The following is a 24,552-nucleotide window of genomic DNA, read 5'->3' as shown; positions in this document are numbered from 1 at the left end:
ACGGTATCCTTCGCCCACGGGTAATCTGCGACCACTCAAGTTACATACAGCGCCAGTGCTTGTTAGAAACTTAGCCGCAGGCATTTAGCTTCATCCTGCAAGAAGTCAGTTGGGCGCGTTATGTTGAACTTACTGAAAACGCATAAGGAAGGAATTCATATTTTACGCTGAATAAGACTGAGCTGCTTTTGCTCACCTATTGAAATGGGGTGATTATATGTCTCATTTTAGGTCTCGTGTTGCGGTTTTAGAGCACGGCGCGAATATGAAAGGATGCTTATGTGTACGAACTCGGTAACTTCTCAAGCGTTGAGGTATGCATCGGAATCGAATATAACGGCTACTGTGGATGGATGGAAACAACTTTATTTTGAATCCGGCAAATTTGACGACCCGGGCTCAGGTCTCCCATGAGGGGACTTCGAGGCCTTGCCTCGTCGCCGCCTCTCGGGCTTGCTGGACAGCCCACTCTTGTGTCTTGAAGTTGGAGCTGCGCTGAGCGGCGGCCCACTTCGACGCAAGAGCCTCCGGAGCTACTGCCATTGTAGCTGATGTAACTCGACCCTCCCACAACATGTGTGACAGTGTCGCTCTAGTGTCCTGACATAATTTGCAAAGAGCAGTCGGGCATTGCGCGGGGAAAATGTGCTGCAATCGCACCGGACTGGGGAATGTTTGTGTTTGCTATTGTCGCCAGGTGACTGTTTGGCGACGTTTCAGCATGGGGTGAGGTGGGGGCAGCAACCGCCTGCCTAGCTGGTAGTGCTTGGTGATGTCATTGTATCTGACCAGGCGTTCTTGCCTGTTTTGAACCAGGAGTTCCGAACTCGAAGAGGCGGTCTCCGATTCTGCGCGGCGGGTCCGTTCTCGCGCATAGCGGTGTGCTACCTCGTTCAAGTTAATGAGGCCCTCATCGGTGGGGGTGGTGACATGCGCTGGAAACCATATGATCGCGGTGTTATCGAAGTGCTGTCCGCCAGCTTTCCTTAGAATCTGGAGAGGTTCGGAGGAAATGCGCCCCCGCGCGTAGTTGCGAAGTGCGGATTGTGAGTCGCTAAAAACTACCTCGCAGAGGGGATCGGTAAGCGCAAGCGCAATCGCTACCTCTTCCGCTGTTTCGGGGTATTCCGTTGCGATACTACACGCGTGCGTAAGCCGGGAGCTAACGTCTACGACTACCTCCGTGAGCCGGCTACTGTGTAAAATAACAGTTGCAGGGGCGTTTTGCATACGCTTAGTGATTTGAACATGCATGTGCATTTGCTAATATGCGTTGACGCTTCAGAGTTACGTCATATTGACACGTGGACTTGTTTATCTTTTTGGGGTGAGCGCTTTTTGCCGTCTCACAAATGTTATCACTCAACGCGCGACACGCCTGCATGTATCGGAAGTTTCTGGAATGTTATCAATGCTTCTATCCGCTGTCTGTTCTCACTGAACCTTGTGTAATCTGATGGCACGTAAGCGCGACGCGAATGGTGTAGGACTTTCTGGAGGACACGCGAGCACCAACGATTTGTCTCGAATCTTCGATGGCTCCTGCATAAAAGCAAAGCGTTTGACCGGCAGATCATATTTTGGACGATGGCCGCATGTGTTCGCCGCTATCGTTGTTCTTTGAGTGTAGCCTGCTTTTGAGGGCAGAAGTTCGCCCAATAAAACGCTAGTTTCGTCAATCACAGTTTTGCTGCCTTCTTCACCATCACTACTACGGTCGAGGTGCTCTACGTTCATGTACCGAACGCCCCCGCAAAGCCGCGATCCAAGCCCAAAACGCGAATACAACACCAACGTCGCCCAAGACCAGTGAGCTGGCCGCAGACTGCAAGGACTGCCCCCAGAGCACAAACTCCTGCCTAATACAACCAGGAAGACCGTGGCAAGCTTGACAACCACAATGGCAGCCCTAGCGTCCCCCATCGTGCTTCAGCAACCCAGGGAGGCCCCTACCTTCCGTGATGCTTTGTCGGAGGAACCGGAAAGCTGGCTCGAAACCCTCGAAAAAATCTCAACCTTCGACAACTGTACCTCTGAGGATAAGCTACGCCATGTGTACTTCTCCTTGGAAGATGCCGCCAGGACTTGGTTCGAGTACCAGGAGTCCACCCTTACAACGTGGGACCTGTTCCGCAGTAACTTCCTGAGGATTTTCACGAGCGTTGTCCAAAAAGAAAGGGCCGAAGTTCTGCTGGAAACCCGAGCTCAACTACCCAATGAGACCATCGCCATCTTCCCGGAAGAGATGACCCGTCTTTTCCGGCACTCCGACCCGGAAATTTCCGACGAGAAAGAAGTCCGCTTCTTGATGCGAGGTGCAAAGCAAGAACTTATCGTCGAACTGATCCGCAACCCACCGAAGACCGTAGCTGAGTTCTTGGCATAGGCAAGGACGATTGAGAAAACTCTGGAAATGCGAACTAGGCAATATAACCGCCAAGTTCTTACGCCGCAGTGCGCATACCAGGAACTGGGCTGCGGTGACTTCTAAGAGACCATCAGGGTCATTGTACACGAAGTTCTGTGTGTGTCTGTGAGTGATTTTTATGAGGAAAGGGGAAGAAAAAAGCGGAGTGTCATAACTGACTCTCTGGTGAGGTCACCTCAACAGTACTGCACGAGGAAGGGGAGGGGAGAGTAAAAAGAGGGAGAGAGAGAGAGTCGAGTGGGGTGGAAGGAAGAAGGTGGAAAGTAATAGTAATAAAAGGTACATATAGTGGAGAAGCGTATGCGGAGCCTAAAGCTGCGCTCTAAAGTTTGTTGTGTCACAGAATTGAAGCAATGCCGCAAATGCACGCTTGATGATGGAACTGTGAGCATTGGGGAAGAGTAGTCTCTGCAGGGTGTTGGATGGCACACCGTAGCGACGGTAAGTGTCGTCCAGAGCCCTGCCAACTCAGCCCCGAAGGCAGGGCAGTGAAGCAAGAGGTGCGCAAGTGTCTCCACATCGTCGGAGTTGCTGCACACGGAGCTGCCGGTCCCCGTGAGCCTGTGTGTGCGCGCAGTTGTGCCGTAGCAGCCGATGCGCAAGCGGAGCAGAAAACTGCAATCAGCACGAGAGACCCGCACGCGGGAGCAGACGGGAGGGCGTTCCTGCCGCGACGCGCTGGTCGGTGTGTTGCGCTGTGAGGCTGCGTAAAAGGGCCATTTTGCCAGCATCAAAATTTGTCACCAGGTGGGTGACGGAGAAGCGCTCACCATGTGCATCCTTGGCGAGAGAGTCAGCCTCTTCGTTTCCCGGCAAACCAATGTGTACGCCACCGTGTTGGAGAGAGGCGCAATGAACGGGCGACCTCCATCGGTCTCGCTACCGTTCCATCCCAGCCTACAGCCTCACTCGGAGACACCATGGCACCGGCAGCCCCTGCGGTAGCCTCGGACCGTCTCGAGGACGGCCCTCTGGTACAGGAGCCACATGCTTCGAGCCCGCTCCCCCCTTCCGATAACGAGGAGATGGACCAGTCCAGCTGCCACAAACGCGCCCGCGCAACGGAGAGCGAGGACAAGGAGGCAACCGGGTGTTTCAAGCAGCCGCCGAGCGTTCCACCCTGCTCGAAGCAGTACACTGCAGCCAGTGAACACGCGCAGCACCCAGTAGGGTGCCTCGATTCGCGTGCCGGGATGAGGGCACTACTGCTGCCTACTTGTGCAGCATTGGCCTTACCATCTCGTAGAGGAAGACTGAGGCCTTGCTGCTTCATCCCTGAGCAGCAGCCCGTCGCTCAGTTGCCCGGCTGCGCCCTGGAGAGGATGTCCAGATTCCGTGGAGCATGGCAATCACCTACCTGGCGCTGCGTATTGACCCCCGGCTGACCTGGCTGCCAGCTTCTAAGGCCCTGTACAGCCAGACACTCCGGTCCCACAAGGCACTCTCAACGCTTCTTGCCCGTGAACAGGGCTATACCATCAGGTGGGCCCTGCGGCTCTTCGAGGCTGCAGCCACCTAACGGCTGCTGTATGCCCTCCCACTCGTGGCACTACCCACACCTCGCCTTCGGAAGCGGGAGCTGCAGCATCGCTCAGCAGTACGGCTCTGCCTTGGTATTCGTCGCACCTCACAAGTGGCTGCCACTCTCGCTGAGGCAGGTGCCTGGCACGTGTCTCTCCTCTTCCTAGAACAGGGGCTACGACCCATTGACCGACTACACCAGCTGGCCAAGCCCTCCTGACTCACCTACGCTGCCGGCTGCTTCACACATGGGATTGCTTTGGGGCCTCTATGAGGAAGTCATAGGGGGCACGAGAGCAAACGCTGTACCACCATTACCACCACAGCGACCACCAGTCTCCATCACGACGGAGTTGCCAGGTGTCTCCAAGAGACGCTCCCCAGCATGTGCCCTACAGCAGACGGCTCCCTCTCTCCTCCATGAGAGACTTGGGGACCATCTGCGCATCTTCATTGATGGATCCCTGATGCCGGACACGGGCTCATCGACAGCAGCCTGCGTTGCACCCGTTGTACAAAAGAGAAAGCTGTGCCGCCTTCCGGGACATGCAAGCTCCACTGCAGCAGAGGTAGCAGGTCTCCACCTTGCTGTCGACCTACTGGCAAAGGATTCGCCAGCGACCCCGGCAGCCATCTTCTGCGACTCCAAGGCGGCCCTACTCTGCCTGCAGAGACCTGGAAAGGCTAGCCTTGGGGTCACTACTGCTCTCGTCAAGACTGTCAGCTCTCCAGGAGGCAGGGTGCTCGCTATCCCTGTACTGGCTTCCGGCGCACGGGGGGATCCCGGGCAATGAGAAGGCAGACAGACTTGCAAAGAGTGCCCACCCCTCCACAGTCCCTCTTAGCCCGGCTGTAATGGCCGCGGATTTCACGAGACACAGTATGCATTAGCACCCATCGCCTGCCACCCGAACAAACTGGTATCCCTGGGCCGCGCTCCACGGCCTCTTCCACAGCACGGCCTCCCGCGCAAGGAAAGCTCGCTACTGCTACGATTGAAAGTTGGTCGCTATTGGACAGAGACCCGCCGCCCTCACCTCCGGATCATCAACTCAGCCGCCTGTGCCTCCTATAGTGACCCAGAGACACTCGATCACCTCCTGCTGGCCAGTCCTGCCTACCTGCAGCATCATGTCCGTCTCCTGCAGGAGTTCGGCCGCCTGGGGCTTCCTTGTGCACGGCAGGAAGACCTCTTTCCTGGTCGCAACGAGCTACCAGCGCTCCTTAGTGTCGTCGAATACCACGACGACATTAGGGCCGTATCCCACGTCGACATTTTTGCAACCCTTGCACCCGCAAGGGTTGCAGAAGACAGTGTCAGCCTTTCCTCCTTTCCCCGCAAGAACCACTTCTCTCTCTCCAATGTGTGCCGGTACCCACTAGAGAGCAGGGCCGCAGCCTTGACTGACAAGGTGTCGCAGCGTGCAGCACACGCGAAGAACAAGTGGCACTCCGACGTAGTCCTTGGCCAACATGCAGAGCGCCGCACGAGTCACTAAGGATAGCCGCCGCCACGACACCCCGATGCTGGAGAAGGAGGTCGCCAGTGAGGTCGGTAGCAGCCAGCTCGGATACCGTCGACCACGCGACAAAGCGGAGTCGACACTGGAGTGCCTCCAAGATGTCTGGCACCGTGCAAGCCGCAGCACCGGTCCCTTCCTTCGCCACCGAGCCATCGGTGTAGACAAGCAGGCGCTCTCCAGTCGCTCGTGGAGTAGGGAGGCCATCTCATGCCTCATGACGCACACCGCGGCTCGGCGCTTTGACACGACGCTGGGTGCCATGGTGTTAACGGCGAGCAGACTGGAGAGGTATGGGAGGGAGATGAGCTGTGGCGACGACCTGATGAGCTTTGAGAACACGGTAGCGGATCTCCCCATACCCGAGTTAGGCAGGGAACGCAGTCGGCAGACCAGCCGCTGGCCTTGTGGTGAGCGTTGTAGGCGCTCAATGTGGTGGAGCGCCTGCCTTCGTACACGAAGCGATGACGGCCAGTTGCCTGCTTCACCGAGGGTCGCACCAACTTTGGGAGGAGCGAGGGAGACCATATAGTTGTCGCACCATAGCCCGGTGCTGCGTGTCTATAGCGTTCCAGTTCGCAGCTCGGGAATTTCTGATGGGGAGGGCGTAGAGTGCCCTTGGCGTGGTCACAGAGTTGTATACTCGCTGGGCAAGATGCGGCGTACATCCGCATCCACGCGCGAGAAGAGAGCGTGCGGCACTTGCAACTTTCCTCGATTGCTTGAAGATGTGAGAGACGGCTGCATTGAAGTTGAAGCGGCAGTCAATCTGCAGGCCATGTAGCGGATGCTCTTGTGCCACGGGAGAGGGTAGCAGCCAAGAGTCAGCAGTGGCACTTTGTGACGCGCTCGCGCGGCTCATGGGCGCACCATAGAGTAACATAGTAAACGTAAAGAGCTGATACTCCCATAGGCGCCTGTGGCCGACTTTGGCTCTCAGCCCACCTAGCGGAATCGGCGAAACGCACCAGCCTCCAAGATGGTCGCGCACGCTACCGAATCTCTGCAATTTCAGTTTCGTTTCTTGTATTTTTTGTGACCCATACCTTTGCTTAAATCGCGTGATTTCATGCGGGCGCTTGTGCCGCTGTTTATGCGTTGTGACGAGGAGCGCGCAAAGGTGTTTCAGTCATGTTGGTTTCATTTAAATTCATATTTGCTGTTTCAAGCTGTAACTTAGCGCAACAATCATGCCAACTGTTGAGGAAGTAGAACTTTATCGCTTATGATATTGTACGTCTAGTAACTCACGCGAAAAGGTGTATCGTAAATAAATGTGCCGTGTTCCTTAAATATACATCAACTTGCATAGTCAAGAACATGAAAACAGCAGACAATTTATTGCAGCAAGATTATAAGAGGCATACATGAAAACGGGAAGAAACAGCGAAATGCAAGTAACACGGGTGTCACACGGCGCACTTTTAAACGCGATCAAGCCCAATCCGATTTGAATCTCTCAGTCATGATTGATTCTTCTGCGCAAACTGCGCGATGGCGCCAATATCACTCTCAAATTTCAATCCGGATCGGACTTGTTCGCGATCGAAAGTGGTCGTGTGACACCGGTATAATGGAGAATAGTCGGAAATGAATGGTGTGGTGGCAATAACTTTGCACAAGCAAAACACATAGAAGACATGTTGCAACTATTCAGATAATGAAAAATAACTGCAAACACACGACAGCAATTAATTTGCTCAAAATGGGATTGTTCTAGAAGGAAAAAAAATATGACGTTTGTACTTCTGCGGAGGGCGAATTAGGACAGCAAAATTATGTGAATGGTAGCGTGCCGAAATAAAATGGCTCGGCCGCGAAACGGCTCGAGTGTCCGCTCTTGCCGTTTACTGTGTTACTCTGTGGGTGCGCTATCAGTGCCTCAGTTTTGGTCGCCAACAGTTGGAGGCCGATGCTTTCCAAGTACTCGTCCACAGCGTCGATCACAGTTTGGACAGACGCGTGCACCTGGCAGCCGACATCCGTAGTGCCACAGGCAAGCAAAGCGATGTCGTCGCCATAGATGGCCACCCGTACTTCGTGCGAAGTAGCCTTCGGGATGTAGTCGGGGAGCCACACAAGGGCAAGGTTAAACAAAAAGGGGCTCAAAACACTGCCCTGCGGAACACCAGCAAACACACTGCGCGATTGGCTGAACGCACCACCGAACTTAACACGGAGCGGGCGATCACTCAAGAAGCCTCGGATGTAGCCGAGTAGCCAGCCGGTGATACCGAGCTCGTGGAGCACACCGACGAATGTAGCGTGTGGCAGTCCATCGAAGGCGCCCTTTACATCAAGCAGGACGAGGTAACCAGCCTCGTCACGGCTTTCTGCCTCCTCGACCGTAGCGACAACCTCGGCAAGAGCGTCAGCTGTTGCACGCACTGGCGGAAGCCGCTCTGCTCGGCAGCGAATGCGTCGAGGGCCGTGGGGATCCATTCTAGACGGCCAAGTGCCAAAGCCTCGAGTGTCTTGCCGGCGATAGACGTGAGTGAAACCGGACGGTACGAGCTCACGCTGCTTGGGGATTTGCCGCTCTTAAGGAGAGGGGTGACTTCTCTCCACTCGGGAGGGACGACGCCGGTGGGCCACATGCGGTTGTACACCTCCACCAGCGAAGGGAGCTGCTCGTCGTCGATATTTCAGAGCGTTTGGTAGGTTATTTCATCCGCGCTCGTCGCAGAGCATCGCCTCCGAGCGTCGAGCACGATGCGAAGCTCGCTCAAGGTGAAGTGCTCCGTGCACAGCGCTATCACTTGCTGAACAATTCCGCTCGTCGGGAAATAGCGCAGTGGCGCCAGGAGAATGGCCTTGTGCTCTGGAAGCTGGTAAACTGGGCTATCAGGATGAATAAAATGGTGGCGCAAAGCCAGCGGCGAACACGTCTGCGAGCTGTTCTGCACTGAAGCCCTGTGCCACCGCGATGCAAAGCGCAGGACAGTGAGGTAGCTTCGGTCAAAGGAGGACGCCAAGAGGTGTTGCGCGTGTCGTCCAGCGACATACACAAACTGCTCCAGCTCTGGTTGCGCCGCTGCCTGGCATGACGGTGACCGCGTCAAAGAAATTGTACGGAGTCAAATCGTCTTTCCTGTCGCTCTTCATAGCTCGATGTTCAGCACGGCGCCGCACAGCTTGAAGGTTAAGGAGCTTGATGTCGGGCACCAGCGTTCCCACAGGCACAGAACAGCATTTCGTGGCGGCGTCGACACACCATGTCACGTGGGTCAGGAGATCTATGTTCGCAGTAGGGGGCGTGGCACGGAGTTTCCGGAACTGTGTGTAGTCAGTGGCACGGTAGGAGCGCATCAGTTTGCGGTCTGCAACGTGCGGCTTGAGAGAGATCGGATATTCATTGGAGCCTGGAGTGTCGGCGCTACGTCGCCACTTGTAGTGGCAACACTCGCTAACCAGCGGCAAATCGATAGCACTTTTTCGAGTGCCTTGCCGCACGAATGTAGGGATGCCGGTGTTGAGGAGTTGGAAACCCGCAGAGACGATGGAGTTGAGTAAGTCCCTGCCTTGGGGCTCGGTTTGAAGGCACCCCCATGTCATCTGGAGGCAGGTAAAATCGCCCAGCACGACACAGTCCCCTCCGATGCGATCAGCGAGTCTAGCCACGAACGAAGTGCCCCACCGACGTACGAGCTGCACGTAAACGCTGGCGACACAGGTGTCGCATCCCCCGACGCCCACAGTCGCAGCTACGCACTCGATGACACTGGTTACGATGTCTGAGACATGTACGATGGCTTGGGCGAGACATGCGCGAACATACAGAGACGCGTGGGACCGTCCAGGCGAATGCAGCGGTTCACAGCAATGTCTCGTGCTGCAGGACTGCGACTGGCATTCGGTGGCGCTGTGATATGCCAAAAATCCTGGCAGATTAAGCTGCTCGGCGAGTTCAGCGTGTCGGCAGCGCATCGAGTGGACATTCCACCGGAGGGTGCGCGGCCGACGTTTCGGAGATCGTCTATCCATGGTGGGGCAGGGCCTGCTGGGCGGCGTGGGCCGCAGCGCACATTTGCCGAGCGGTATCGTCCATCGTTGCTCTTTCGTTGAGGACGCGTAGTGCTGCAGCGAGGGCCGCAATCACAGCACCCCTTGTATCGCAGGCGGCGGAGGTTGCAAGCTGCTCCGCCGGCTGGGCGCCGCGACCACTGAGTGCGTCTCAGAATGACATCCAGCCAGTATGGCCGCGGAAGGACGAGAGGCGGCTCTGTGCTACCTTCGGATGGCGTCTGATGAGGCGCGGGCCTTAGCGATCGCCTGCTGTCGCGTGAGGGGCTCTGCCGACGACGACAACAACATGGCTGCCTTCCTCTCCACTTGTAAGTTGGGGCAGCGCGGCTCTGATGCTGCGTCATTGCCGCTGCAGTTAATGCAGCGCGGTCGCTGCGCGGTATAGTCGGCTGTGGCATGTGAATTTCCGCAGCGGAGACCGCGGGCATCGCACGAGCGTGTAACGCCGGCGTGGCCAAACCGCAGAGACCGCACTGGAGTGGCCACGGGAGTCTGGGTCGAACCAGGCGACGCTGCTTCAACAGCAGCACAACTTGATGGCCGGCGAATCGAACCGCGATGTTGTGGCTCCTGCGTCCGCAGGAAAGGACGGCCACGGTGGCTTGAAGGTTTTCCCTAATGGTGTCCACTTCGAAAAAACGGTCGACACCGTAAATGATGCCAGTACAAGTGTTTCAAAGCGAAGCTTTCTTTGCCTCTTCGACTTTCCCCCCTGCTGCTGCTATGGCTGCTGCTGTCAGGCACAGCGCGTCAGGGGGGGAGGGGAGCGGGGGGGGGTAGGAGTGACAGTGTGTGCATACACGACAGGAGCGAGTCAGAGAGGAAAGACGACGCTAGAAGCTCGTTTTCACCCCACGGCGTCGAATGTGCACAATGCCATCTGGAGCTCCCTGGCCATCGCCAGTTTAGCCTCCTAACTGCTGGAATTATCCGTGACTCCCCTCAGAAGCATTGCAGAAACTGCAGGGCTACCCTTTCTACTAAGGTGCGAGTCCAGAGGGAACGTGCATAGAACTGTAGAAAGGAGGAAGGACAAGAGGCAGCAGGGGGGGGGGGGGGAGCAGGTGACGTTAGATGGCAAGCAAACCTTACTACTATGCGGCGGGTGGTTGCGGAGAAACTGGATAAGCTTAAGTTCAAGTTACGGTACACTACGTTGCTGCTATTTTTGAAAAATAAACGCCATGCAAATATGTCATGCGGGCAACTTACGCCGGGCGTGCAGAAGCAGAGCTGCATTAATTAAAGCGCACCGCAGGGTCCAGGAGACACTTCGGAAGCGGTCGACCGTCAAATCAACACTTCTGCAGCCGCTGCGTTAGTTTTGTGGCTATGGCATTGCTAGAGATCGTGGATATGATCCCAACCATGGCAGCCGCATTTTGACGCGGACGAACTAGAAAACGCACGGCACTTAGATTTTGGGACACGTTAAAGAACATCATGGTGTCAAAATTAATCCACAGTCCGCCACTACGGCTTGCCTCATAATCTGAGTGTGGTTTTGGAACGTACAGCCCCATAATCCAATTCAAGTTTAACACTTCTACCACAATGCCATGTGCCATCTGTAGAAATGACAACGCTCAACCCTCTCAAAAGTTATAAAATATGGCGCACAACAACGCATCAAGCAAACACCTCTCCCTTTGTGTTCTGTGTGCTGCGCAGACAAACAGCAGTGGTGCACGCAAGGTAACGTTTAACGTCAACTCACCACTCTCATGCTAGCCGAAACGTTGAAAAAATCCAGCTTTAGCCGTCAATATTACTGCTAATTATCGTCAATCAAAGCATCAAGCCCGGAAAGCTTCGCTTACATCGACTCACACAGTGCGTGGTATCTGCATAATGTTTTTTTGTAAGAGCTTTCACCCTTAATGACACATTGCCGATGGTGCGGACTTGTAGCAGCGGCGACAGGTCTGCCTCCGTTAGCACGTCGATGGCGACAAAATTATGCCGAAAGTTCACTCCAACATAGTATGCTCCCTGAATGGCTGAGATTGTGCTGCGATATTCTTTTGCATCAGTTTCAGGAAGTTGGTTTTTTCCCCTTGCGTACGAAAGAGCACCCTGTCGGCGTGTTGTCCTGAGGCTGGGCCAACGACAGAGGGTGCGTGTGCTGGCGCCACGAAAGGCCGGTAGCGCTGCTTCCTTTTCCTCGCCTTCTTGGGAAGCAAATTAGCGCTGTTTTCAGCAGTCTCGGTGCACTGGCGCACAACTTCGGTTGGAGCGCCGCCTCCTGTGACAGCGCTGTCAGCACTTTGGCTCGAAGCAGGTAAAGTCTGCTCAGTCGTGTCCGTGGCGGAGATGGGCGCCAATCGAAGTTCAGGCTCAATGCCAGGCTGTCTTGCAGGTGTTCTAGCCTCATTCTCCGCACCTGGCCACTGGCTGCTATGCGGGACGAGCGGCGGCTGTGGCTCGAGAACATACCTAGCGTGCGTGCGCACCGAGTTGTATAGATGGGTTGACGAGTGCCCTTTTCCCCCCGTCGCCTCCTTCGACTCCGCGGCGTCGTCGTTCGCACCATGGGAGCATGGCGCAAGCTCGGCCCCGGCATCAGTGAAAGGAGAGAAAGACTGGCCCTCTCGCTCTTGTTCAAACGGACGCGGATGTGTGAATGTCTTGGCCAGTAAGGATTTTTTTTTTCTCGTTCTCCTTGTCGGCGCTTGCTTGGGGAAGCCGGGCCTCTCTGCGCATTCTCGGTAGCTGCTGCCACGTACGGGGCTGGAGAGGGTGAAGCAGGGCGGCATTTCCACAATTGCTAGCGGCAGAGTCTTTGCAGTGAAAGACTGCCAGTAGGTAAAGCGGGACGTAGCGTTTCTCGCGGCGCTCGACCTTTCTGTGCCGGCGCGAGTGAGAGCGTGTGCGAGAGAGAAAATCTGGGGGCCTTTGCTCCTTGAAATGGGGCTTTGCCTAGGCACTAGGCAGGAGATTTCTTAAGGGATGTTGTAAGCGTTTGTCCCCTAGACATGCCGGCATGGCGGAGTGCGGTCGAGTTTCTTCACGATCCGCCGCTGGCTGCCTGTGCGGTGAGGCAGTGGGCACGGATGCCCCATTTGGTGATCCCTCTGTCTGAAGAGGCAAGGTTCTGACTGGCGTTGTATAAGTTGCTGGTCGCTTTTTCGGTCGCGACGATAGATCGTATTTTTTACAAGCACTACTCGGGGAGGGCACATGTAACCGGCAACCGGAGGCCTCAGTAAAGCACCTGAGGTTATAATGAAGCAGGTGGCGCAGGGTCTCCGGGGCACCCAAGGAGTAGCGGGGGGATCGAAGCTGGAAGCAGGGCGGCCCGTGGGTTGGGGCCGCGGAGGCCGAAGCCTGCCAGGGGGTGCTAGTATTGAAAGTTGGCTGTCCGCTGTCCCGGACAGCCGATCTTATACGACCCTGGCAGGCGCAGGTCTCGGCAAGCTCCAACCCGCTGACCAGTCCGGGTTCTAGCTTTCGTGTCCCCGTTGCCGCTTTGGTGTCCTGGAGGCTCCGCCAGTTATGCGAAATAATGACACGTTGTTTCAATTAGTAAAAAACACGATTGAATAAATATAATTACGTCCAGCCGCCAACTTGCGACGCTAAGTTCTGCACTACCGCGCCCCGCGACTACTGCCAGCCCGCCTAGGGACAAACGCATATAACACGCGCTAAGAAACTCCGTTGTAATGCCTAGGCAAAGTCATATATTTAAGGAGCAAAAGTCCGCCAATTTTCTCTCTCGCAACCGCTCTTATTCGCGCATGCGCGCACACGTCCGGCATCTCCGCGAGCACCATGCCCAGCTGTACCTTCTAGCAATTGTAAATACGCCGCGGGGCGGACGTTATGGCGCCGACGGAGGTCATTGGTTTGTTGTTCTCCATTTTGGGAAGTTTCCAAAGGTGGCAGGGGGCTTTTCTCCGCCGCGGCGGTGTTCGTCGGTTCTTTGTCCACGGGAGAGAGGGGGGAGGCAGGTGGTGATGAAGACGACGACGAGTGATCGGTCCTCATGAGTGTGGACGTTGATGACCCGCTACACGATGTGCTAAGGGATGGCGACGATTCCGTACTGTCAGAGCTGGCGGCTTGAGAAGAGGAGCACGTACAGCTACTCGGAGACGTAAGTGCTGAAGTATAGGTGTCGCTTTCCGTCACGGCGAGCGATGTTGCTTCGATGGTGGCGGGCGTGCGACGATGGTGGTCACCGTGTGGGTGCTGTTGGCGCTCTTGCGGCCGGTGTTCTTCCGAGTTGTCGGCGACAGGCGCTTTAGCACCACTTTCTGGCTAGGCTACCGAGATCGTAGCATGCCGAAGTCGAAGCGCTCGCGAGCGAGGATGTGGCGTGCCGAGACGAAACCCGGGCAATGCGTCCTGGGTGTCGCCCATGTCAGGGGCAAACCAACGGCCGGAATAGTCGGCAACAGATCCATACCTTCTCCCCCGGAAGCCCTAAAACAGCTACGCTCAAGAGCGTTGTCGTGGGCGAACGCGGACAAGGAGCTACTAAGATCGTAAAAAAACTGGGAAAACAAGCTGCTGTTTCGTGGTGAGTCAGGACACGGTCAGTGCGAACAACTGCGCAAGGTGTTTCCTACGTCGCCACCTCAGGTGTCCTCAGTCACTGACATCGTCAAGGACGAACTTCGACGGTCACGGGACGTTTCCTAAGTGACGCCGAAGTCGCCGCTTCCCTTGCCGGAAGCGATGACCTACGCCGGCATCGCCCACCGTCAAGATCCCCACCCGCGTCAGGGCCCTGTAACGCCGCTATTCCGTCGTCCACCGCCGCCGCCGCAAGCACGCTCACCCGTCGCCCAGCGCAGCTACGCGACGAAGACGGACATTTGGCGAGCCCCCGACCACCGCCCGCTCTGCTATCACTACGAAGAAGCCCGCCCTCTGTACCGCCGATGCCCATACCGCGACTTGGGACTGAGAGTTCGCCGTAAAAGCGCCATGTCTAAAGCTTGGGGAGCGCCCACATGACATCGCCGACTATTTCGCCGCAACTCAGTGGAGTTTTCGACGACCATCCCCTTCGCCCTCACCAGACCACTACCTGTCACCGCAACGCCAACCATAGCCTGACCCAGCCCGTGGCCGCTCTGCGAGCTCATATCCGGAAAACTAAAAGCAGCAACCGATGGAGGTGCGGTTGCTGTTCGTCGAACAGACGAAGATCCTCCGCCGCCGACGAATTCGCACAAAATACTGCCTCGGTGACATACGAGACGCCACCGTCCCGACGAAGTCTAGAAGCAAAGAATACGCCGACGAAAGACGACCCGACGACGCCACGTACGAGCCACACGTCAACGCGACGCAGCTGTGATCCCACGCCAAGACCTAACTGTAACGCAAAACAACCACCGACCTCGACCTGCTTCTCAGCGGCGACGAAGTCCCCGCCTTAGTGGACACAGGGGCCCATTATTCCGTCATGAGTGGACACATCGCCGCCCAGTTAAAGAAAGTTAAGACTGAATGGGAAGGCCCTTACATTCGAACCGCTGGGGGACACAACGCTGACTCACAACGCTGACTGTAATCTACACGGCAAGAAGCTACAGTGACTGTTTCAGCCCACAGAACACTTTATACAAGCAGGGGAGTAATATCTGAAGAAGACTTCATTGGTTTAAGCGACGAGGAACTCCTGGAAGGTTTTGAGGAACAAAATGTCACCAAAGTACAAAGAATAGTAATCCGAAGAAACGATCAAGAAATCCCCACCAAACATGTTATACTCACCTTCGGAACAAGCGTAATGCCTACTTCACTCGATGCAGGTTATGTCAAAGTCAATGTGAGACCGTATATCCCGAATCCCAGACGGTGTTTTAAGTGCCAAAGATTTGGACATGCTTCACATGCATGCCGAGGACAAACAACTTGTGCTAAATGCAGCTCCAACGAACACCAATCTGAGAACTGCACTTCTTCCCCACACTGTGTTAACTGCAAGGGAGATCACCCAGCTTATTCACGGTCCTGCCCTTGCTGGAAAAAAGAAAAAGAAGTCATTGCTCTAACTGTAAAAGAAAAAATTTCGTTCTTTGAAGCCCGAAAGCGGCTTTCGTATCTTCCGCGAAGAAGTTATGCCGAAGTGACGCAGGCGGGGGCAGCGTCACAGAGGCCTCCGGAGTCCTCCGAGCCCACGCGCAGTGGTGCTGCAGTGACTCCTCCCGCCCCCGTGGTGGAAGCAGTCAGTACTGCTCCACCCTCTTCGACGGCCCTGCAGACACCAGTCCCGCAGGGCCCTAAGATCAAGCGAACCCCAAGGCCCGAGACACGTGTCTCGGCGCCTAACTCTCGATCCTCCAGCGCCTCAGAGAGAGCGATGGAGGTCGACGCAAAAATCCCGGTGTCATTGGCACCGAAGGACAAGCGCTCTCTTGAGCGCGGTAAGAGGGACAAGATCCCAATAACCACCCAAAATAAGAAAGCGATAACCTGAAGGTTATCGCTCATTTGTATTAGCCTTTTATCCATGTTACCTATAACCCTACCTCTTAGTTTTTCGTAGTGCCATTTTTATCCCTTCAATTTCAAGATGGCTTTTATTATTCATTGGAATTGTAGAGGGCTTTTACACAACTTAGGTGACATCAAAGACTTGTTAAGTAACTTCTCACCTGTGGCCTTGTGCTTACAAGAAACAAACTTAGGCGAAAAGCACAAAAACATTTTAAAAGGCTTCACTGTTGTGCGGCGCGATCGTACCCAGGCGAACAGGCTTTCGGGTGGTGTAGCTATAGTCCTACAGAGTGGTATTGCAGCTAGAGAAGTTGCCATTAATACTCACTTAGGAGCCGTTGCAGTCACGGTTTTAGCACAGAAAACCATTACCATTTGTTCAATGTACATTCCACCACATTCACATTTTACTGTAAGAGATCTGGAGTTAATTTTAAACCAGCTACCTAAACCTTTTTTAATAGCAGGTGATTTTAACGCTCATAACATATTATGGGGTAGCAAAACAACTGACACCCGGGGACAAACAGTTGAAGATTTTATCCTGACTAACGAAATAAGCCTTTTAAACACTGGTTCGGCAACGTACTGCTCCCCAAGCACAGGAGCTATGAGCTGTCTTGATCTGGCTCTGTGCACTCCATCTCTGTTGATAGATTTTAAATGGAGTGTTATTAACAATCCTTATGGTAGCGATCATATGCCCGGCATTATTAAAAGAACATCTCCTTTCCCTACAGTACCATTAAGATCACCCCATTGGAAACTCCATCTAGCAGACTGGCCTCTCTTCAGCGAGAAGGCCAGCCTCGATGACATATCAGATGAGCAAACAATAGACGAAATGAATGAAAAGATTATTGCCTCCATACTTGCTGCAGCAGAACAGACGATCCCGCAATCCTCCGGTTTCTTAAGGAAAAAACTAAAACCCTGGTGGACGAATGAATGTACACAAACTAAAAAAGCACAAAACAAAGCGTGGGGTATCTTTCGGCGATACCCAACACAAGATAACCTCCTGTACTTCAAAAAAGCAAAGGCGAAAGCCAGGTACACGCGTAGGCAAGCCGAAAGACAGTCATGGCAAGCATATGTATCCACCATCAATAGCTCAATAACATCCAAAAGAATGTGGGATCAGCTTCGTAAATTTAGAAGCGAGTACGCTCCTTATACAATCCCCATACTCTCACCTACAGGTACACAGACGAATTTAAAAGAACAAGCAGACATATTAGGGCAGCATTTCCATAACATATCAAGCTCACAAAACTACTCCACTGAATTTCAAAAGCACAAACAATCAGCAGAAAAACAAAAGCTTCCGACAGCAGGAAGTTCCGAGAAACCATATAATGCCCCCCTAACACTTTCCGACATTAACAGAGTACTCACTACTGGCAAAAAAACAGCGCCAGGTCCGGACAGAATACATTACACAATGCTCGCACACCTATCTTCAAAAGCAGTTAAGACATTGCTCCGCTTTTTTAACATAATCTGGGAAACAGGAAAAATGCCGAATGCGTGGAAAAAAGCCATTATAATCCCTTTCTTGAAAGCTGGAAAGCATCCTACAACAGCTACCAGCTACCGACCTATAGCACTCACAAGCTGTCTCGCCAAGTCATATGAATCCATTATAAACATCAGATTGGCATACGTCCTCGAAACTGAGAACCTGCTCGATGATCATCAGTGTGGGTACAAGAAAGGCTGCTCCACAACAGATCATCTAGTTCGGTTAGAACACGAGATACGTGCGGCCTTTCTACAAAAGCAATATTGTCTCACTGTTTTCTTTGATCTTGAAAAAGCGTACGACACAACATGGAGGTTCGGTATTTTAAGGGATTTAGCGGATTTAGGGATCCGCGGCAGAATGCTTAAATGTCTAGCTGATTTCATGTCCGATCGAACATTCCAGGTGCGTTTAGGAACGGTGCTGTCCAGCGTATTTATTCAGGAAAACGGAGTACCTCAGGGATGCGTATTGAGCACAACACTGTTTGTGGTAAAAATGAACTCGCTCAATAATGTAATTCCATCTTCTATAATGCATTCACTATATGTGGATGATCTTCAAATTGCATGTCGTGCATCGAACATGGCAACCTGCGAACGACAGATTCAAATTACACTAAACAAACTAACGCAGTGGGCATCTGAAAACTGCTTTCGCTTCTCAAGTGATAAAACGATTAGTGTTGTCTTCACACAAAAAAGAGGCCTACAACCAGATCCCATCCTTAAACTACAGGATGCCACACTACCCGTGAAACAAGAACACAAGTTTCTGGGTGTTCTGTTTGATAAAAAGTTGAACTTTCTCGCACACATCAATAGTATTAAAATCAAAGCGAACAATGCACTTAACGTTCTAAAAATCCTCTCCCGGAAACGGTGGGGCTCTGACCGTAAATGCCTGCTACACATCTACCGCACTTTGGTGCGTAGCATATTAGACTATGGTAGCATTACATATGGTTCGGCCAGACTATCTTACGTCCGACGACTTGATCCAGTCCACAACTTAGGACTACGACTAGCATGCGGTGCTTACAGAACATCACCTATACAGAGCTTACATGTTGAATGTAATGAACCTCCTTTACAGCATCGCAGAGCGCTACTAACTTTTTCCTACATACTCAGAATCCGATCCTCACCACAACACATATGCTACAACATCGTCACAAAGTGCAGCTCACGCTTACATTACACAAATAAACCAAACATGATTAGGCCGCTTATCTTGCGATACGAGGAATACTGTCGGGATTATGACATCCCTCGGGAAGTCCTCCAGGTTGCCAGAAAGCCAGAACGTTTACCCCCGTGGTGTGATTTCACAGCGTTATGTGATTGGACACTAACACATCTAAAGAAAAGAGACACACCACATCAACACATTATACAAGATTTCCGCTCTCTTCAAGACAAGTACATAAACTACATAGAATTTTATACTGATGGCTCTAAAACGGAAAAACACGTGGGTGTAGGGGCTGTAACAGAAAATTGGGAAACATGTATTCGATTACCTCAGCATGCCTCTGTCTACACAGCCGAAGTGTACGCGATATGGACGGTAGTTCAAAAGATCATTGCTGACAAACTTGAAAACACTGTCATATACACAGATTCATTAAGCGTACTGAAGGCTCTACACATGAAATCCCAAAGTGAACCCTTGTTAGGCGATATTTTGAATGCATTAACGTCAAACAAATATGGCAGATCAATTAAGTTATGCTGGGTACCAAGCCATGTTGGAATATTGGGTAACGAAGCGGCGGATAGATGCGCATCAATGGCAGCGTACAAAAACATTCAAAATACAGCACTTCCATATAAAGACAGTGTCAATGCGATTCGGAAGGCCTTGATGTCAAAATGGCAACGCGATTGGGACACTTGTTTAAGCAACAAGCTTCATCTAATTAAACCTGTCATTGGAGAGTGGAAATCATGCAGTCACCAGCAACGATTCTACGAGGTGATCTTGTGTCGACTTCGAATTGGACACACACATCTGACGCACAATTTCCTTCTCCGAAAAGAAAACCCGCCAACTTGCGAAAAATGTAATGAAGCTCTTACAGTCATGCACATCTTAATAACATGTCCACACATCGATACACTGAGACGGAGGTTTTTACACAGCCTGTATAAATTGCACATCCCATTACACCCTACCCTATTACTAGCAGATGACCCCCTAGTGCCATTTCCTAACCTCTCCGAGTTTTTAGAAAAAACTGGTTATTTACACCAACTATAATGTAATGCAGGTTTACCTGCTCTAACGGTTCTCTTTATTTTGTCCTGTGACTGGCGCAGCATGGCCTGAGTTGCCTTTGTGCCACTAAACCCAAACTAACTAACTAACGTTCATGACCAGACTCACCCTGCGACCTAATATCCTCCAACAGTGCTCCCGATACGTCATCCTCGGCATGTACTTCCTGAACCAACATGGAGCAATCATCGACCTGAAGTCGAAGTCGATAACGCTGTCGGAAGATCAAGCGATACCGAAGAAGATCTCTCGTAGTCAATACGCCTTGAGTGTGCTCGAAGATCAAGTGAGCATCCCGCCTCGCTACATCATTGTTATTTCCGTCAGCACTGTAACACCCGTTAACGTAGAAGGCATCATCAAGGGCGACCCATGTCTACTTCTCGACTACGGAATTTGCGTCGCAAGAGGGATCACTCGACTGCAAGAAGGGAAAGCAGAAGTGATGCTAACCAACTTGATCCAGGCGTTAAAGCATATCAACAAAGGCACGACAATCACGTATATGGAGGAAATTGTGAAAACGAGCAATGCGTTTGACCTATCGGATTCTGCGGCATCTACCCCGACGACCACATTTCCCGAAACAGATTTCGACATCCACGAGTAAGCAGCAGTGGCTGAGAACTCTACAAAGACTGCTTTTCGACGTCATCCAGGATTCGACAAACACCACTTGCAGAGCATCGCATAATAACTGAAGAGTGCGCTCGTTCACACCGCCAGAGCCCTTACCGAGTTTCGACGCGAGAACTTGAACCTATTAGGCAACAAGTCGACTAAATGCTACGTGACGACATCATCCAGCCGTCGAAAAGCCAGCGGGTACCTCCTGTAGTCTTGGGGAAGAAAATGGACGGAACCCTACGTTTTTCTGTCGATTATCGTCGACTGAACAAGATCACGAAGGAGGACGTATACCCCCTTCCACGGATAGACGACGCATTGGATTGGCTCTGCAACGGTAAATGCTTCTCGTCGATCGACCTCAAGTCTGGCTACTGGCAAATAAAAGTCGGCGAGATAAATCGCGAAAAGACCGCCTTCATCACGCCAGACGGCCTCTATGAGTTGAAGGTTATGGCATTTGGACTGTGGTCGGCGCTAGCAGCGTTACAGCGCGTGATGGACGCGGTGCTAACAGGATTGAAGTCGCAGACCTGTCTTGTTTACTTCGATTACGTCGTTGACTATTCAGGAAATTTCGACGATCACCTTAGATGGCTTGCGACAGTACGAGAGGCAATCAAGTGAGGAGGGCTCATTTTGAAGCCCGGAAAGTGCCGCTTCGCTTACTATGAACTTCCTTTTCCTAGGCCACGTCATCAGCAAATCTGGAGCCCGCCCAAATCAGCAAAAGACAGCTGTCACCGCAAAGTTCTCGCAGCCCATCGACAAGAAGGCAGTGCGTAGATTCCTTAGCATGTGTGCCTACTACAGGCGCTTTGTCAAGGACTTTTCACCCATCACTGAGCCGCTGACACATATAACTAAATATGATGAGTTCAAGTGGGAAACGCCGCAGGCTGACGCATTTCAAAAACTCAAACGACGCATGCAGTCCCCACCGGTCCTTGCACTCTTCGACGAGGACGCCGATACCGAAATCCACACTGACGCCAGTAGCCCCTGGGCTTCAGTGCCGTCCTAGTATAGAGAAAAGACGGACTTCAACGGGTGATAGCTCACAGTAGCCGATCGCTGTCAAAAGCGCAAGGCAATTATTCTGTGACCGAAAAGGAATGCCTAGCCATCATTTGGGCTACAGCAGTACTCCGCCCTTACCTGTATTCAAAGTCGTCAGTGACATCACGCGTTGTGATACCCGCCGTGGTTGCTCAGTGGCTATGGTGTTGGGCTGCTGAACACAAGGTCACCGGATCGAATCCCGGCCACTGCAGCCGCATTACGATGGGGGCGAAATGCGAAAACACCCGTGTACTTAGATCTAGGTGCACGTTAAGAGGAAGCTTAAGCTCGAGTGCTCCTATCTAAATACATGTAAAAGCAGAATTCGTCTTTCTCGGCAACCACTGCACCAAATTTGATGAGATTTGTTGCATTTAAAAGACAAACTTAAGATCTAGTGACTGTTGGTGTCGAATTTTTGAGTTACATCGTCAATTTTTTATTCAAAATTGGCAATTTAAAGAACGAAACTATTAAGTTTACAACTCTGTAACTAAACCACTAAAAATTACAATACAATTCTGTGAATTGCATCTAATAGTACATCTAAAGCGGACAAAATTTATATGTTACATATGAATATAAAAAAAATTTAATCATATGGAAATACAACTTTTGCAAAACCGTTGTAACGAACGTAACAAATTCACGTAAAATGTAAAATGACATTGAATTTGTCCGCTTTGAATGATCTAATGGATGCCGCTTACAGAACCGCGATATCAGTTCTTGATGCAGAGCTATGAATTTGTAAACTTCGTGCTTCTATTTTTTTCAAATGGTCAGATGTTTGAAAATTGTTTTAAGGGAATTCAAGCCCTAAATTGGAATTCCACTTCAAACAGACACTAGAATTTAACTTTCTCTTTCAAATGCAACAAATTTCATCAAACTCGGTCCAGGGGTTATCTCATAAAAACGTTTTTGCGTTTTACATGTATTTGAATAGGCCGCGTCGGAGCTGGGCCCGAGCTAACGCTTCCTCTTAACGAACCCCAGGTGGTCGCAATTTCCGGAGTCCGCCACTACGGCGTGCTTCATAATCAGAAAGTGGTTTTGGCACACAAAAATCCCATAATTTAATGCGTTGTGTTGGCTAGCTAATTCAAGGTGCCCTTCAGGACGGCTGGCGTGATGGGGCCTCAAACTGCAAGAATATTACATGACTGTAATCTATAAGTCCGGACGAAAACACTCGATACCGATTGCCAATCACGCACCTTCATTGAACCGCCACTGCAAGATGACGAGGATGACGAGGCCTTCCTTGGAATAATAAGCGCGGAAGACTTCGTTGAACAACAACGAGCACACCTGGAGCTAAAAATCGTCGTCGAGTATTTGGAAGAGAATACCGACGTTGTCCCCAGAGCATTTAAGCGAGAATTGTCTTCGTTCTCGCTTCAAAACAACGTACTCGTAAAGAAGAACTTCTCGCCAGTCGCGCCAATAACCTTCTTGTTGTTCCCTCAGCGCCCCGTCCTGAAGTACTTCACGCCCTACATGACGGGTCCAACCTCTGGGATCCTCGAATTCTCCCGGACGCTATCGAGGATACAGGAAAGACATTACTGGCCGCGCCTGACCGCCGACGTCGCCGGTTACGTCAAGACATGCCGAAAGCGTCGGCGATGGAAGACGCCATCGCCAAGGCTAGCAGGATTACTACAGTCCATTGAGCTTCCTTGCCGACCACTTAAGCAGATTGGGATGAATTTGTTGGGACCCTTTCCGATGTCAGCATCTGGGAATAAGTGGGTTGTCGTGGCGACGGTATATATACCTCACCTGATTCGCTGAAACGAAAGCTCTGCCAGGTAGCGCAAACGAAGTGGCGAAATTCTTTGTCGATAACATCCTGCTGCGACATGCCGCCCCAGAAGTCCTCATCACCGACAGAGGAACGGCCTTTACAGCGGAGCTCAGCCAAGCCATTCTACAATACAGTCCTCCGACAAGCCACAGGAGAACAACTACCTACCAGGCGCAGACGAATGGTCACACGGAGCGCCTGAATAAGAGACTCGCCGACATTCCAGCAATGTACGTCGACGTCGATTACAAGACCTTGAATGTCGTCCAGCCGTAGGTAACGTTCGCTTACAACATGGCGGTGCAAGAAACAATACAAATCACTCCGTTCAAGCTGGTTCACGGCAAGCAGCCGGCAACGAGTGTCCAAATCGTGCTGCCGCACGTCACCAACGAAGAGCATCTTGACGTCACCACCTATCTCCAGCACGCCGAAGAAGCGCGACAGCTCGCCGCCTGGGGATGAAGGACCATCAGTGGACCGACAGCCGACACTACAACCTTTGTCAGTGCTACGTCGAGTAGCAGCTCGGCGACCGTGTTTTTGTTCGGACCCCAATACGCCGACGAGCACTTAGCGAGAAGCTTTTGCGCCGCTATTTCGGACCCTACAAGATCATCGGACGCGTTGGCGCACTCGACTATGAGGTCGTGCCAGACGGCATTTCGCTGTGACAGCAGCGCCGCTCACGACCTGGAACAGTCCACGTTGGGCGACCTAAGCCGTTCTACCAGCGCTAATTAACTTTGAGACTTTGCGCAGCTGACCTTTGGACTTTCATTTTTTGGACTGTGTGACTTTGAACTTTGTTTCTTTGATCATCGTCCGTTTGTGTTTCGCTCTCCTGTTATGTTTGTAGCATCGGGACGATGCTTATTAAGACGGAGGCACTGACACGTGGACTTGTTTATCTTTCTGGGGTCAGCAGTTTTCACTGTATAACGAATGTTATTGCTCAGCGCGCGACGCGCCTGCATTTATCCGAAGCTTCTGCAATGTTATCGATGGTTCTATCCTATGTCTGTTGTCACCGGACCTTGTGTTATCTGATTGCATGTTTGGGCCACGCGAATGGTGTAGAACTTTCTGGAGGACACGCGGGCACCAGCGATTTCTCTGGAACGTTCGATGGCTCGTGTAAAAAGCCGACGCGCTTGACCGGCACACTAGATTTTCGACAATCACCGACTCTGTCGGCTGCTATCCTGGTTCTTTGAATGTAGCCTGCTTTTGACGGCACAAGTTCGCCCAATAAAACGCTAGTTTCGTCAATTGCTGCCTTCCTCACCATTAA

The 24,552-nt window shown here is 52.2% G+C and overlaps 1 protein-coding gene across 1 annotated transcript in view; it reads right to left on the bottom strand.

The window, feature by feature from the left end:
* Nucleotides 1–24,552, bottom strand: part of LOC126535802 (testis-specific serine/threonine-protein kinase 3-like) — a 291,567-nt gene that overhangs the window by 203,540 nt on the left and 63,475 nt on the right. The gene's annotated exons all lie outside the window — the stretch shown is intronic.

This window comes from Dermacentor andersoni, chromosome 3 (assembly GCF_023375885.2).
Source record: "Dermacentor andersoni chromosome 3, qqDerAnde1_hic_scaffold, whole genome shotgun sequence".
In the NCBI taxonomy this organism is placed as follows: Eukaryota; Metazoa; Arthropoda; class Arachnida; order Ixodida; family Ixodidae; genus Dermacentor; species Dermacentor andersoni.
This window is presented reverse-complemented; position numbering and strand designations above follow the sequence as displayed.